Raw genomic sequence first — 12,172 nt, 5'->3', positions numbered from 1 at the left:
GATGGAGGCTGGCAGACCTTTTCCTCCTCAGCCGCTTAAGTGACCGAGGAGGAAAAGCAAAGGGCCTGAGGCTGTTAGGAATGGTGGGAGTTGGAGTCCAAAACACCTGGAGGGCCAAAGTTCACCCATGCCTGTTATGTCCTGTAAATACGCTCAATTGAGATTTACTAAGATCGGCATGACTCTGAGGATGAGAAACTTAGCTGAAATTACCACTGACATGACAGTCTTCTCCACTGATTCCAGCCCTGGATCACTTTCTATCAGGCAGTTGCATTTCAATATTATGTTGGATAGTTACACATAAAAACAGTTGGGAAATTACTTTCCCATTAGCCTGTTTACACATCGTATTGACCTTCCTTTCCACCTCCTATAAAGATATGAATATGCAAAACGGCAATTAAATTTGCACTAAGAACTTAGTACACTAAACTTATAAAAATTACATGGCACAGCTTAGAAATTGCCAGCCAATTTTGTTACTCCTGTTGTGAGCCCTACAGCTGGAGTTTCATTTCAAAGGGAAGACGTGGGGAAGAACCTCACCTAAATGAGCACTATTCTCCCAAATTTCCAACATGGCAAAAGCAGCCTGACATAGAGCCAGCTGCAGAAACAAAACAGGCATTCAGCAAATCACACCTCTTTATGATCCAGTAGAACAGCATGAAAATTGTCTAGCATACAACCAGAAGCCAATTGCTGAATGGCGAATAAATCAAATTCATTCAATGACTCTATTTGGATCAGGACTAATAATGATCCTATTATTTCAGATTGTTTCCAATGTATGATAACTCTAAAACAGCGTTTCTCAACCTGGAGATTGGAACCCCTAGGGGGTCGCGAGGGGGGTTTGGTCCATATCTATCACTGTTTGAGTCCACAGTGCTCACTGGATATAGGTGAACTACAACTCCAAAACTCAAGGTCAATGCCCACCAAACTCTTCCAGTATTTTCTCTTGGTCATTGGAGTTCTTTGTGCGAAGTCTGGTTCAATTCCGTAGTTGGTGGAGTTCAGAATGCTCTTTGATTGTAGGTGAACTATAAATCCCAGCAACTACAATTCTCAAATGATAAAATCACCCCCCCTCAACCCCACCAGTATGCAAATTTGGGTGTATTTGTGCCAGATTTGGTCCAGTGAATGTAAACACATCCTACATATTGGATATTTACATTATGATTCATAAGAGTAGCAAAATTACAGTTCTGAAGTAGCAACAAAAATAATTTTATGATTGGGTGTCACCACGACATGACAAACTGTATTAAGGGGGTCACAGCATTAGGAAGGCTGAGAACTAATGCTCTAGAGCAAACTTATCATAGCATTTTGTTTTGGCAAGGCTTATTCAGAGGTGATTTGCTTTTGACTTCTTCTGAAACTGAGGCTGGATTGACACTGCCATATAATCCAGATTATCAAAGCAGATAATCAACATTATTTGCTTTAAAATGGATTATGTGTGTCTACATTACCATATAATCCAGTTCAAAGCAGAGAATCTGGATTTTATATTCATAATTCACAAATCAGTCCAAGTTGCAGAAATATAATACCAGGATATCCGATGAAACAATCAAGATATTGAGATTCTCTTCTAGTTTTTCTCTTTATAAACATGCTCCTGGGAAACTAAATATTTGATTGAGATTAACCAGATTTCTTCCCTCAAGGAATTTACAACCTTGTGCTTTATGGAAGGCGGACAGAAGAATATTTCAAGAGAAGGGTGACTCTCTTTTTGTGACTGAACACACAGTACATTATGTGTTAGATTGTAAATTATATGACGCCCCGGGGAAAATTACTTGGTAAAATGCTTCGTGCCTGTAGCTAATTTTAACGAGTGGTGTAAAATTATCTACTTACTGTCCAGTTCAATTAAATCAATTATGGTTAATTTATCTTGATCTGCAGTGAAAACAACCCAACCCAGAATTACCTGAGAGTAATGGACTCAGTAATTGTATGTGCCAACATTGTATCTGCACATTTCACTTCTGTATTATGTATATTATAATTGTATTTTGTACTTTTAATACTTTTTATATTTTGCTTACATCATGTATATTTATATATTATAATTGTAATATATCTTATAAGACATTAACAACTTTTTGGAGTTTTGTTGTTTCACTGTTTATCATTTATTTTTCTTTAGGCTAAAATCTATAGTTGATTATACTAAATACTGTAGAGTGAAGTAATACAGTATGGCTTTTGTACCGGCAGGGGAACATGTTCCTGAATTCACCATGGAAACAAGAAACCCTACTGAAATTCATAATCTGAATTTATCGTGAAATCAGGAACTCTATTGAAATGTATAACTTCACTGGATGTTACCATAGAAGAACTAGAAAATTCCTAAAGAGGCATCCTCTCTGAGAAATGCCAGAAATCTCTGGTAATTTCTGGCTGAATCATAGGTCATATTCTTCCAAATGTGGATGAGTTAAACTGTGGAAACCTGCCTCATGAGTGCAGAGGTACATACTATAGATACTATCATCTATCATCTCATTTCAAAATCTGATCATAAACTCCAGAGACTAAAATTAAATTGTATTGTCGAAGACTTTCATGGCCGGAATCACTGGGTTGTTGTTGGTTTTTTTCGGGCTATATGGCCATGGTCTAGAGGTATTTTCTCCTGACATTTCACCTCCATCTATGGCAAGCATCCTCAGAGGTAGTGAGGTGAGGTAGTGAGTCCTCACTACCTCTGAGGATGCTTGTCATAGATGTAGGTGAAACGTCAGGAGAGAATGCCTCTAGACCATGGCCATATAGCCCGAAAAAACCTACAACAACCCACTAAAATTAAATTGCAATTTTGGAATTGCCATTTATTTTTAGACTGCAACTCTCAGAATCTCCTGCCAACTTGGCTGATGGCCGCTAGTTGGGGAATAATAAATTTTTTCCTCATTTCCACCATTCTAAATGCTGACAAATATACCACTCTCTCCATATGGTCCTTGTGCCTCTAGGCCAGTCATGGACAAACTTCATCTTTCTAGGTATTTTGGACTTCAACTCCCATAATCCCTGTTAGGGATTGTGGGAGTTGAAGTCCAAAATACTTGGAGGGACGAAGTTTGCCCATGCCTGCTCTAGGCAAACAACATGATTTTACACATCTGGAAGACAGCTGGATGCCATGAGCAATAAATAATAATAAATAATAATAAAACTTCATTTATAACCTACCACAATCTCCCTGAAGGGACTCGAGAAGACTAACATGAGGCCAAACCCAAGTAATTACAAAAAGGCAAAATAAAATGCATACAAATCAGACAATAACATTAAATAAAAATGCTTAACAATAACATAGCAATGCAATAAAATGATGACAATAACATAATGAAACGAAGTATAAAACAATGAAGGATGCGATGGGTAAAAATTGTAAAAACCCGTGGGTGAGATAGATGGATAGATAGATAGATAGATAGATAGAATGATCCTGCAGCTATGGATCTCTTCACATAAAAGCGTAACTGATTCATAAGAGCTGCACGATCTAACTTCAAAATATATCAAGTTTGGAAGTCTATTCGAGTAGCAAAGCTCCAGCTGGTTTTGTTGCATAGTGTATCTGTTAAATATGCTGCAATTCCAATGGTCTGAAACTGGTGCATTTTTATTTTACTTTCTTCTGTTTATTTATTCAATTTCTGTCCTGCTCTTCAACAAATCTCTTTCTGAGCATTTTACAATAAATTACAAAATTGGTGAAAGAAGCACAAAGGCACGGCGTAGAAGAATAAAATCAAAACAAGGACAAAAAGACAGGATTTCTGCCTAATACTTCAGCTGAATTAATTGGTCTTTGAAGTAAGAATAGGTAAAAAGGAAAAAGTGCTTTCAGTTACTATTTGAAAGACATCACAGAAGTAAGCAGCTAACTTTCTTAGTGAGAAAATAAATACTAGAACAGCCTTTTCCATTCGAGTTGAGAGTTATAGTCCAAGGCCATAAGCTTAGTAATATCTTGTTTTATGTTATGGTCATTCATCATGCTTCACTTGGTGGAAATATTTTCAAAACGTATTACCCCATATTATCTTGGACTGGAGGCTAGAGTTCAAATCCCTGTTCAGCCATAGAAACCCACTGGGTAAATGTGGGCAAATTATGCTCTCGGTTTCTGAGAAAGGAAAGGCAATAAATATTGCAAAAAAAAACCTCACAATAGACTTATCTTAGAAAATAATCACACAACAGCAGTAGTAGCAACCGAATATGAGGCTATATTTGCGAAAGCATTGCCCTCCCTGGGTATCATAATAATTTTTTTCCTCTAAATGCTTATTTTGATGTTGCCTTGATGGTGCTGAGCTTAGCACAGCAGGTTAACCGCTAAACTTCAGAAAATCCTCCCAATTGAAAGGTTGGCAGTTCAAGCCCGGGTCGGGATGAACACCCGCTGTCAGCCCCAGCTCCCTGACCACCTAGCAGATTGGAAAATAAATGTGAGAGATAAATAGATACCGCTTTAAGTGGGGAAGCAATAAAAGGCGCCCATAAGGACATGTGGCGATTTGATGACAAAGCTCCTTGGCATGGAAGATGGAGCGACAGCACACACAAACCCCCTGTGGTCAGAGTTGAACACAGCCTCCAGGTGCCAGAAATGGGAAAGATGGGGAAAGCCTTTACATCTGTTTCTGTATTGTCTGTCCTTGTTAATTGTATAACGGCGTTGAATGTTTGCCGTATATGTGTTCTATAATCCGCCCGAGTCCCCTCGGGGAGAAAGAGCAGAATATACCTCCCCACCAAATTTAGTAACAAACATTATAATTATCCTCTTATAATAAATTTCAATTTATAGTATATTGCTTGTGTATGCCTACCAGAGTCAAGATGTTCCAGAAGTACAGGTCTTTGGGATTTTGCCCATGAAAGTCTTCTCATTATTGGATGGATGGAGATAGTCCTAATTCATCCTCAGACATCCTGAGGGACTTTGTCTCTCCTCATTCCAATTTCCCCCTTTTACCCTCTAGTTACTTCAGTTGCTACAAACTGAATTCAAAATGCAAAAGCAGCTCACAATTAACTCAGCTGGAGAGGAGAGGAAAGGATAAAGTATTGCCACTTTCTGTAGATTTATTTATTTATTTGTAGTATTTATACCCCACCCTTCTCACCTGAAGGGGACTCAGCGCGGCTTACAGAACACTCATGCGGCAAACATTCAATGGTGATTATACAATTAACAAGGACAGAAAACACAACAGAGGTAAAGGCAGTTTTTCCCATCTTATTTCTGGCATCTTGGAGGTTGTGCTCCAAGTCACGGGGTGGGGGTGGGGGTGGGGTGCTGTCACGGAGCTGTCATGAAGCTTTCCTCCGATCTATGTCCTTACCGCTAAAAGCGGTACCTATTTTATCTAGTCACATTTCTGTTTTCAACCTTTGAGGTGGGCAGGTGATCTGGGGTTAACAGCGCGTGCTCACCCCAACCCGGGCTGGGCCAAAGAAAACTGCTGCAGCTTGGCTTAGGTATCCTTCAGAGAGACATATGATAATTTTTGGCAGAAGTCATTTATTCCAATAGCATTCCCTATAACCCAATTTTTTCTGTTTTGCTTTTACGTTCAGGAACATATCTGCCATGGGTAAGGTTACATTGTATGCCTTCCTTTTTACATTATTGCAAGTATTTGATTAGTATAATTCCAATAAACCTTGAATGTGTTTGAATGTGTTTAAACAAATGTGCTAAACCCACTGGGAAATTTACCTGAAAATTTCCCAATGTATCTGAATATAATATTTAAACAAATGTGCTAAAACCACTGGGAAATTTGCCTCAATATATCCCAGCTTAATTTTTCATCACTGATCAAGGCATTAGAAGGACGAAGCACCTCTTCTTTCACTCACAGACAATTGTTCGCACTAGCTCACCATGTATGGCTTTGGAAACACATGCTCCCTTGAGATAATAATTAGTTCTTCCTTGAATAATACAGGAGCACACACAACACACACGTGCAAACACAGAATGTGCAGCTGCCTAGTAATTTACTTAACACAGAGAGATCATTTTTCTCATCCTAACCTCACGAAGGTTGTCTGTACAGTTTGTGCAGACATGTTCCTACTGCGATGAAGTGTCTACTGAAGCCACAAACAATTCTCTTAATGTATTCATTAGCTACTGTACCACCCTGAAACCTGATAGTTTGCAGTGAGTGGATGCAAATTTTACTTCTCTGAATACCCAAGCATTGCCTTGATACTTTCAGGCAGAATGTATTATGGGCCTTCCCATTCCTAGGACCTTTGAACTGTACTTTGGAAAGTTATGACTATTTCATACATTTCATCTCTAGTTAAAAATCAGGAACTGGAGAACACAAAAAATGTAACAACCAAGAAGTATAAAAGAAAATTCCAAGTAGAAAAATCTTAAGAAACAAATACTTTTATAAGCTTCCATCAATTCATCATAATTACCCAAAAACGATGTAGGAACATGATTCATTTACTCCAGGGCAGGTTGAACCTATTACTCAAATCCGCAGATAATCAAATCTTATTTATTTCTCTGGTTTGTAGACCATGTGTTACACAGAGAAAATAAATTACAGAAAATAAATTACACCCAGATTACAGAAGTACAGTATCATGACAGCTTTCCATTGCGTTGTCTACTCTCTTGAGTACATAATGAAACCAGAAAGCCATTGGTAGTAGAGGAATCAGGAGAGATATATCCTATTTCTACCAATAACCATCAAAACTCTTTCAAAGATACACACAATCCTTTCTTCCAGGAACCAGTTTAAGTCTGAAAGTGATGGAAAAGGCAGTTAACTCCACCAATATCTCTGCTTATACAACTGTCAGCTCATGCAATGTTCTGCCATTCAAAGAATTTCTTCCAGTTTACAGACTTTTATTATAAGGGCAATCCTCTTTCAGGACAATGTCTAAAAACACACTACAGATTAGCTCAGGGTCATGGTTGCACATTTATCAGATACTACATTTAATTGTAAATACTGCAATTCTAACAAAAGCCACCAGAATTCCCAGTATTTTTAAAAAGGGTAGTGTTAACCTAGTGAGAAGGAACAAACAAATGGTACCAGTTATGCATAAACAATCAACACCCCTTCTTCATTAGGCTTGTGGATAATTAGTGATGATGACCTGATATACAAGTTATCAGATGACAACTGGCCTTCCATATGGTGCCTAAACCCAACAAAATCCAATACAACTGTGCAAAGAAAAGCACCATAAATGATGACCACACAAACTTCATCTACTTTAGGTAAAGCATTCAATTCCAGGCTCTGCAATAAATAAAAACAGATTTTATTTCTCTATGTGCTGGACCTGCCCTACAGAAAACACACTTTACAATCAGGTTGAAGCTGAAACAGCAACCATCCTACACAAGACTTTTACCCTTATTCCAGAGGTCATCGTGTTCTGGACTTTTTAATTGAATCCAACAAACACCCTGATTAGTAAGAGCTGATTATCTTCCTTCTGGTAGCAGCTGTATTCAAAGTGGCCAAACACTGGAAGCATATTGATGCTCTTTCAATTGACTTTTAGAAATGATGAATATGGAACATAAGGACATTATGTTGGCTAAAAATATAGCACAAATCTGGCTTGAAAGACAACACTTGCACTCTAGAGATGGAGCATCTTTTATCAGGAATTCCAAAATCCAAAATTGTCTACATACGTTTGGTTGAGATTCTGACACCTTTACTTTCTAATAGTTCCAGATCTCATGCATGAATGACTAACAGAGTCGAGTCTGACTCTGGGGAGTGGTACTCATCTCCATTTCTAAGTTGAAGAGCCAGTGTTGTTTGTAGACACCTCCAAGGTCATGTAGGTAGCATGACTGTATGGAGTGCCATTACCTTCCCACCAAAGTGGTATCTATTGATCTACTCACATTTGCATGTTTTTGAACTGCTAGGTTGGCAGAAGCTGGGGCTAACAGCGGTAGCTCACCCTGCCCTTGGATTTGAACCGCTGACTTTCTAGTCAGCAAGTTCTGCAGCTTAGTGGTTTAACCTGCTGAACCACCACTACCCTTAACAATATTGTGTGTAAAATGACATTTAGGTGTAGGTGAAACATAAATGAATTTAGTGTTCAAATGTGGGTCCCATCCCTATGCACATATTCAAAAATCCAAAACACTGAATACTTCTGATACCAATCTTTGGTATCGGAATGACACAAACAGGTTCCAATCTTTCACAATAAATGTGTCCAATTTTGTCAATAAACTATTAATCCTATTCCATACTCCCAGAATATACCTGCATACTCGGCATCTATCCATCTGTCTATCCATAATCATTGTTTCATTTTATGTTTTAAATTTTCTGTGCCATTCAATTCTGTTTCCTTGTAGATACCATTGCACTGCTATGCTTACATAACCTTTTGAAATGATCTGTTTTATCCTTCTTTCTTTTCCCCTGATGAAAATCACTTTTAAAATGTACCATGCTTGATTTCCCAGGTGTTAGAAAGAAACAGCTGTACTGTGCTCTCCCTTGCAATGTTATGGACCCACTGACATAAGCCTGAAACTAGTGCTTACTATCATGATTACAGCTAAGGAAGAACAAAAGGGTGAAATATTAAAAGACAGAGGGGTCTGTTTTTGGTGGGAGCAGCTGCAGAGGTTTAGAAAAATATCCTCTAATAGATGTTTAGAAGATTAACGCCCCATAGCCAGGACATATATGGTAAAGCAACATCAGTGTGTGGTCAAGACAACAAAAGTTACCCATAAGGATGAAGATATAAAGTAGGAGAGACTTTTGCCTGAGTAAAAAAAGAAAGTGAGAGATATACTGGCATGTTTTACAAGGAGTTGGATAAGGAGGATGACAGAAGATTAATCAGGATTGTAGCTGCAAAATTACAACAGCTGGAAGGTAAGATGCCGAATGAAAAAGTATCTTTAGCCAGGGAAAGCTTCAGAGTTATCACTTTTTTAGTAATCTTAAGGAAAATCAGATTAAGCATTTCAAAGCATTTGGATACTGCTGGTGAGTGGCTGAGACTTTCTATTAATAAGAATAGCAACCTAAAATGTAATGGGAAAGGTAAATACGAATAATGTTCACTTGGTACTTGCCTAGTAATTTTCCATTATGGCTGTTTAACAACTGGCTAATGCAAATATTAATGTACTTATATTATTTGCTATTGCTGAGAACATTTCTGTGATTGATTAGAAGTGTGTTTACTTTGCTGCCATATTGCCAACCTTGGATGCTAACATCTGGACCAGCATCTTGTGGTTAAATAAACTACAGTCTTCAGTTCACTAACATTTCCATTTCAGAAAGCAAGAAGGGAGAGGGGCCTGTTAGCTCTTTGGAATACTCATATAGTTGTACCCAGTATACACAATCTTTATAACCAGTCGAACACAGTAACAAAGACCTCCTCAAACCTTTTGAGTTCAATGGGTGTTCAGGAGATCAGGAGTATGCTTTCTGTTCATTTGCCTTCTGTTTGCTTGACCTCACACCTAGACCTAAGAATTTTTTCCTAATGAAATAGAAGTAGTAGCTAGAAGTTCAAAGAAGCAGATACTGTTGCAACAAGAGATTAATCCTCACACTATAATAAAACCTTCCAAATCCACAAAATGCCAAAGTATAGGAAAATAAATAGAATAGCTACTTGGATTCTAAAAACCCAGTATTACTTAGGACCTCATCAGACGAGTAGGGAACATGTAGGGGTAAAGCGCAGGAAATGTAGGAAAGTGTGGGAAAATGGAGGAAAGTCAGGCTCTGTTCCCTCCCATCAGGGTCAGTCTTCTTTCTCCCCATGTCATTTCCTTGGCTTTCCCCACTACCTCTTCACCTTCTTCAATGAGGAGTCAGATAAATAATCTAGGTTCTGTTTCTCTTTACAGCCATAATGGAGTCCCACTGAGTCATGCGGGAAGTTGTCCAGCAGCATGCGATGGGCTCCGTGGGATTGCGTCCCGCCAGTGGAGAGAAGTGGGAAGAAGACACTCCTTTCCCTGAGTCTGATGAGGTCTCTAAAAGACTCAGTCACACAATGCGATGTGAAGAACACTAGTCTGAATTTGGTGCAAGTGGTCCTATTTTTTCCTGTTCTGAAAGTAATTTAACTGAAGAGACTTTTTAAAAGTCTGACTTGGCCACGGTGTTCCACGCTCTTGTTACATCCCGAATACGTGGGGTTACCTTTGAAGACTGCTCAGAAGCTCCAGTTAGTCCAATGAACAGGTTGCTCACCTGAGCAGAGTACAGGGAGTGTACAGCCTACCTGTTACAGCAGCTCCACTGGCTGTCTAACTGCTACCGAACACAATTTAAAGTGCTGGCTTTAGCCTATAAAGCTCTAAATCAGTGGTTCTCAACCTGGGGTCCCCAGATGTTTTTGGTCTACAACTCCCAGAAATCCCAGCCAGTTTATCAGCTGTTAGGATTTCTGGGAGCTGAAGGCTAAAAACATCTGGGGACCCCAGGTTGAGAACCACTGCTCTAAATGATTCTTGCCCAGTTTACCTGTCCAAACATATCTCCCCCTATGAACCACCAAGGATGTTAAGATCATCTGGGGAGGCCCTGCTCTCAAACGTACCACCTTTACAGGTGCGACTGGTGGGGATGAGAGACAGGGCCTTCTCCATGGTGGTTCCTCGACTGTGGAACTTCCTCCCCAATGAAGTTACATCTGCCCCCTCCCTCCTGAACTTTTGTAAAAAAAAACCCTCAAAACCTGGCTATGGGATCAAGCATTTGAACAAGAGATGGAGCAGCTGGGAAGAGAATGTTTTAAGTGACTGCAATGGATTGACCTGGACTATGATTTTGAACCAGTGAACTGTTTTTAAATTGAATTGTTTATAATTGTTTTAATTGTTGTTTAATTGTAGCTGTGGTTTTCAATGTATTGTATTGGCATCTAGTGGCTGCCAGTTGTAAGCCGCCCTGAGTCCCTCTTCGGAGGTGAGAAGGACGGGATATAAATGCTTGAAATAAAAAAAATAAAACACATATTAAAAGGCTATTAAAGGAGCACTTATCTAAATACAAGACATGCGTAAAAAGCAACAAAGATTGTTTTTTTTACTCAATTATCTATTGTGCACAGACATAATAATATAACATTTTTGATGTATTGTTGAAGGCTTTCATGGCTGGAATCACTCAGTTCTTGTGGGTTTTTTCGGGCTATATGGCCATGTTTTAGAGGCATGCCTCTAGAACATGGCCATATAGCCCGAAAAAACCCACAAGAACTAACATTTTTGAGTTGCTATGTACAGAATGTTCTTGCTTCCACAATCATATATATCGCTATTTGAGAGGGAATGTTAACTTTCTCTGTTTAAAGAGGTTTTATTCACATGGAATTTCCCAAGGAACTTGGGAAGTTCCTTTTTTTGGACTATTATTTCTAATATCTTCCAAGAGGGTTGCTGGCCACGTGGACTGGGATATAGCCAGGCCACCCCTTGGATTTTCCTTTATGTACCAGAAGAGCCAAGCCTTTGTACAGCAGAATGAAAAAAGATGGCAGAGAAGCAGCATTGTTATTTGCTGTCAAGTCAAGTTTAAGTTAAGACAACCCTATGAGACCTCATTCTGACCTTTTTACCTACTTCTTTCTATCCTACTGAGCATCATTGTCTTTTTAATAGGTCTAGTCTCCTCATAATATGACATAGCATTGTTGTTGAATGCTTTTAAGTAATTTCTGACATACAGCAATTCTAGGCATCATGACGTTTTCTTGGCAAGATTCCTGTTCTTGATTTCCGTTGTGTTCTTTCGAGGCTGTGAAAGTGTGATTTGCCCAAACTTGAGATTTTTGAAAATCCAACATGGAAGACATCAACATTGACAGGTTGTTCCTCCAGGTGTAGAGCACAGGGTTTTTAACTCTGAAAAATTTGCCCATAAATGCATATATATTCAACTCAGTTAGGACCAAACAACGGATGTGATCACTTTTTGTTGTACATTCACTCCAAATCTCACTTGGCCTGTTTTTTTTTAATATCTGGGATTGAAAATTTTGGCTTTTGCCATTGAGTAGCAGATCATGGGGAAGTAACTTTGAGGCAATAGGTCGGACTAATGTGGCTCCATTCATCAGT

At 38.8% G+C, this 12,172-nt stretch overlaps 1 protein-coding gene across 1 annotated transcript in view; it reads right to left on the bottom strand.

Moving 5' to 3' along the window:
- ADAMTS12 (ADAM metallopeptidase with thrombospondin type 1 motif 12) overlaps positions 1-12,172 on the bottom strand; it is a 216,923-nt gene that overhangs the window by 126,774 nt on the left and 77,977 nt on the right. The window lies entirely within an intron of this gene.

This window comes from Anolis sagrei, chromosome 2, assembly GCF_037176765.1.
Source record: "Anolis sagrei isolate rAnoSag1 chromosome 2, rAnoSag1.mat, whole genome shotgun sequence".
NCBI classification, from domain to species: domain Eukaryota; kingdom Metazoa; phylum Chordata; class Lepidosauria; order Squamata; family Dactyloidae; genus Anolis; species Anolis sagrei.
The sequence above is the reverse complement of the archived record's forward strand: the minus strand, read 5'-3'. Positions and strand labels throughout refer to the sequence as shown.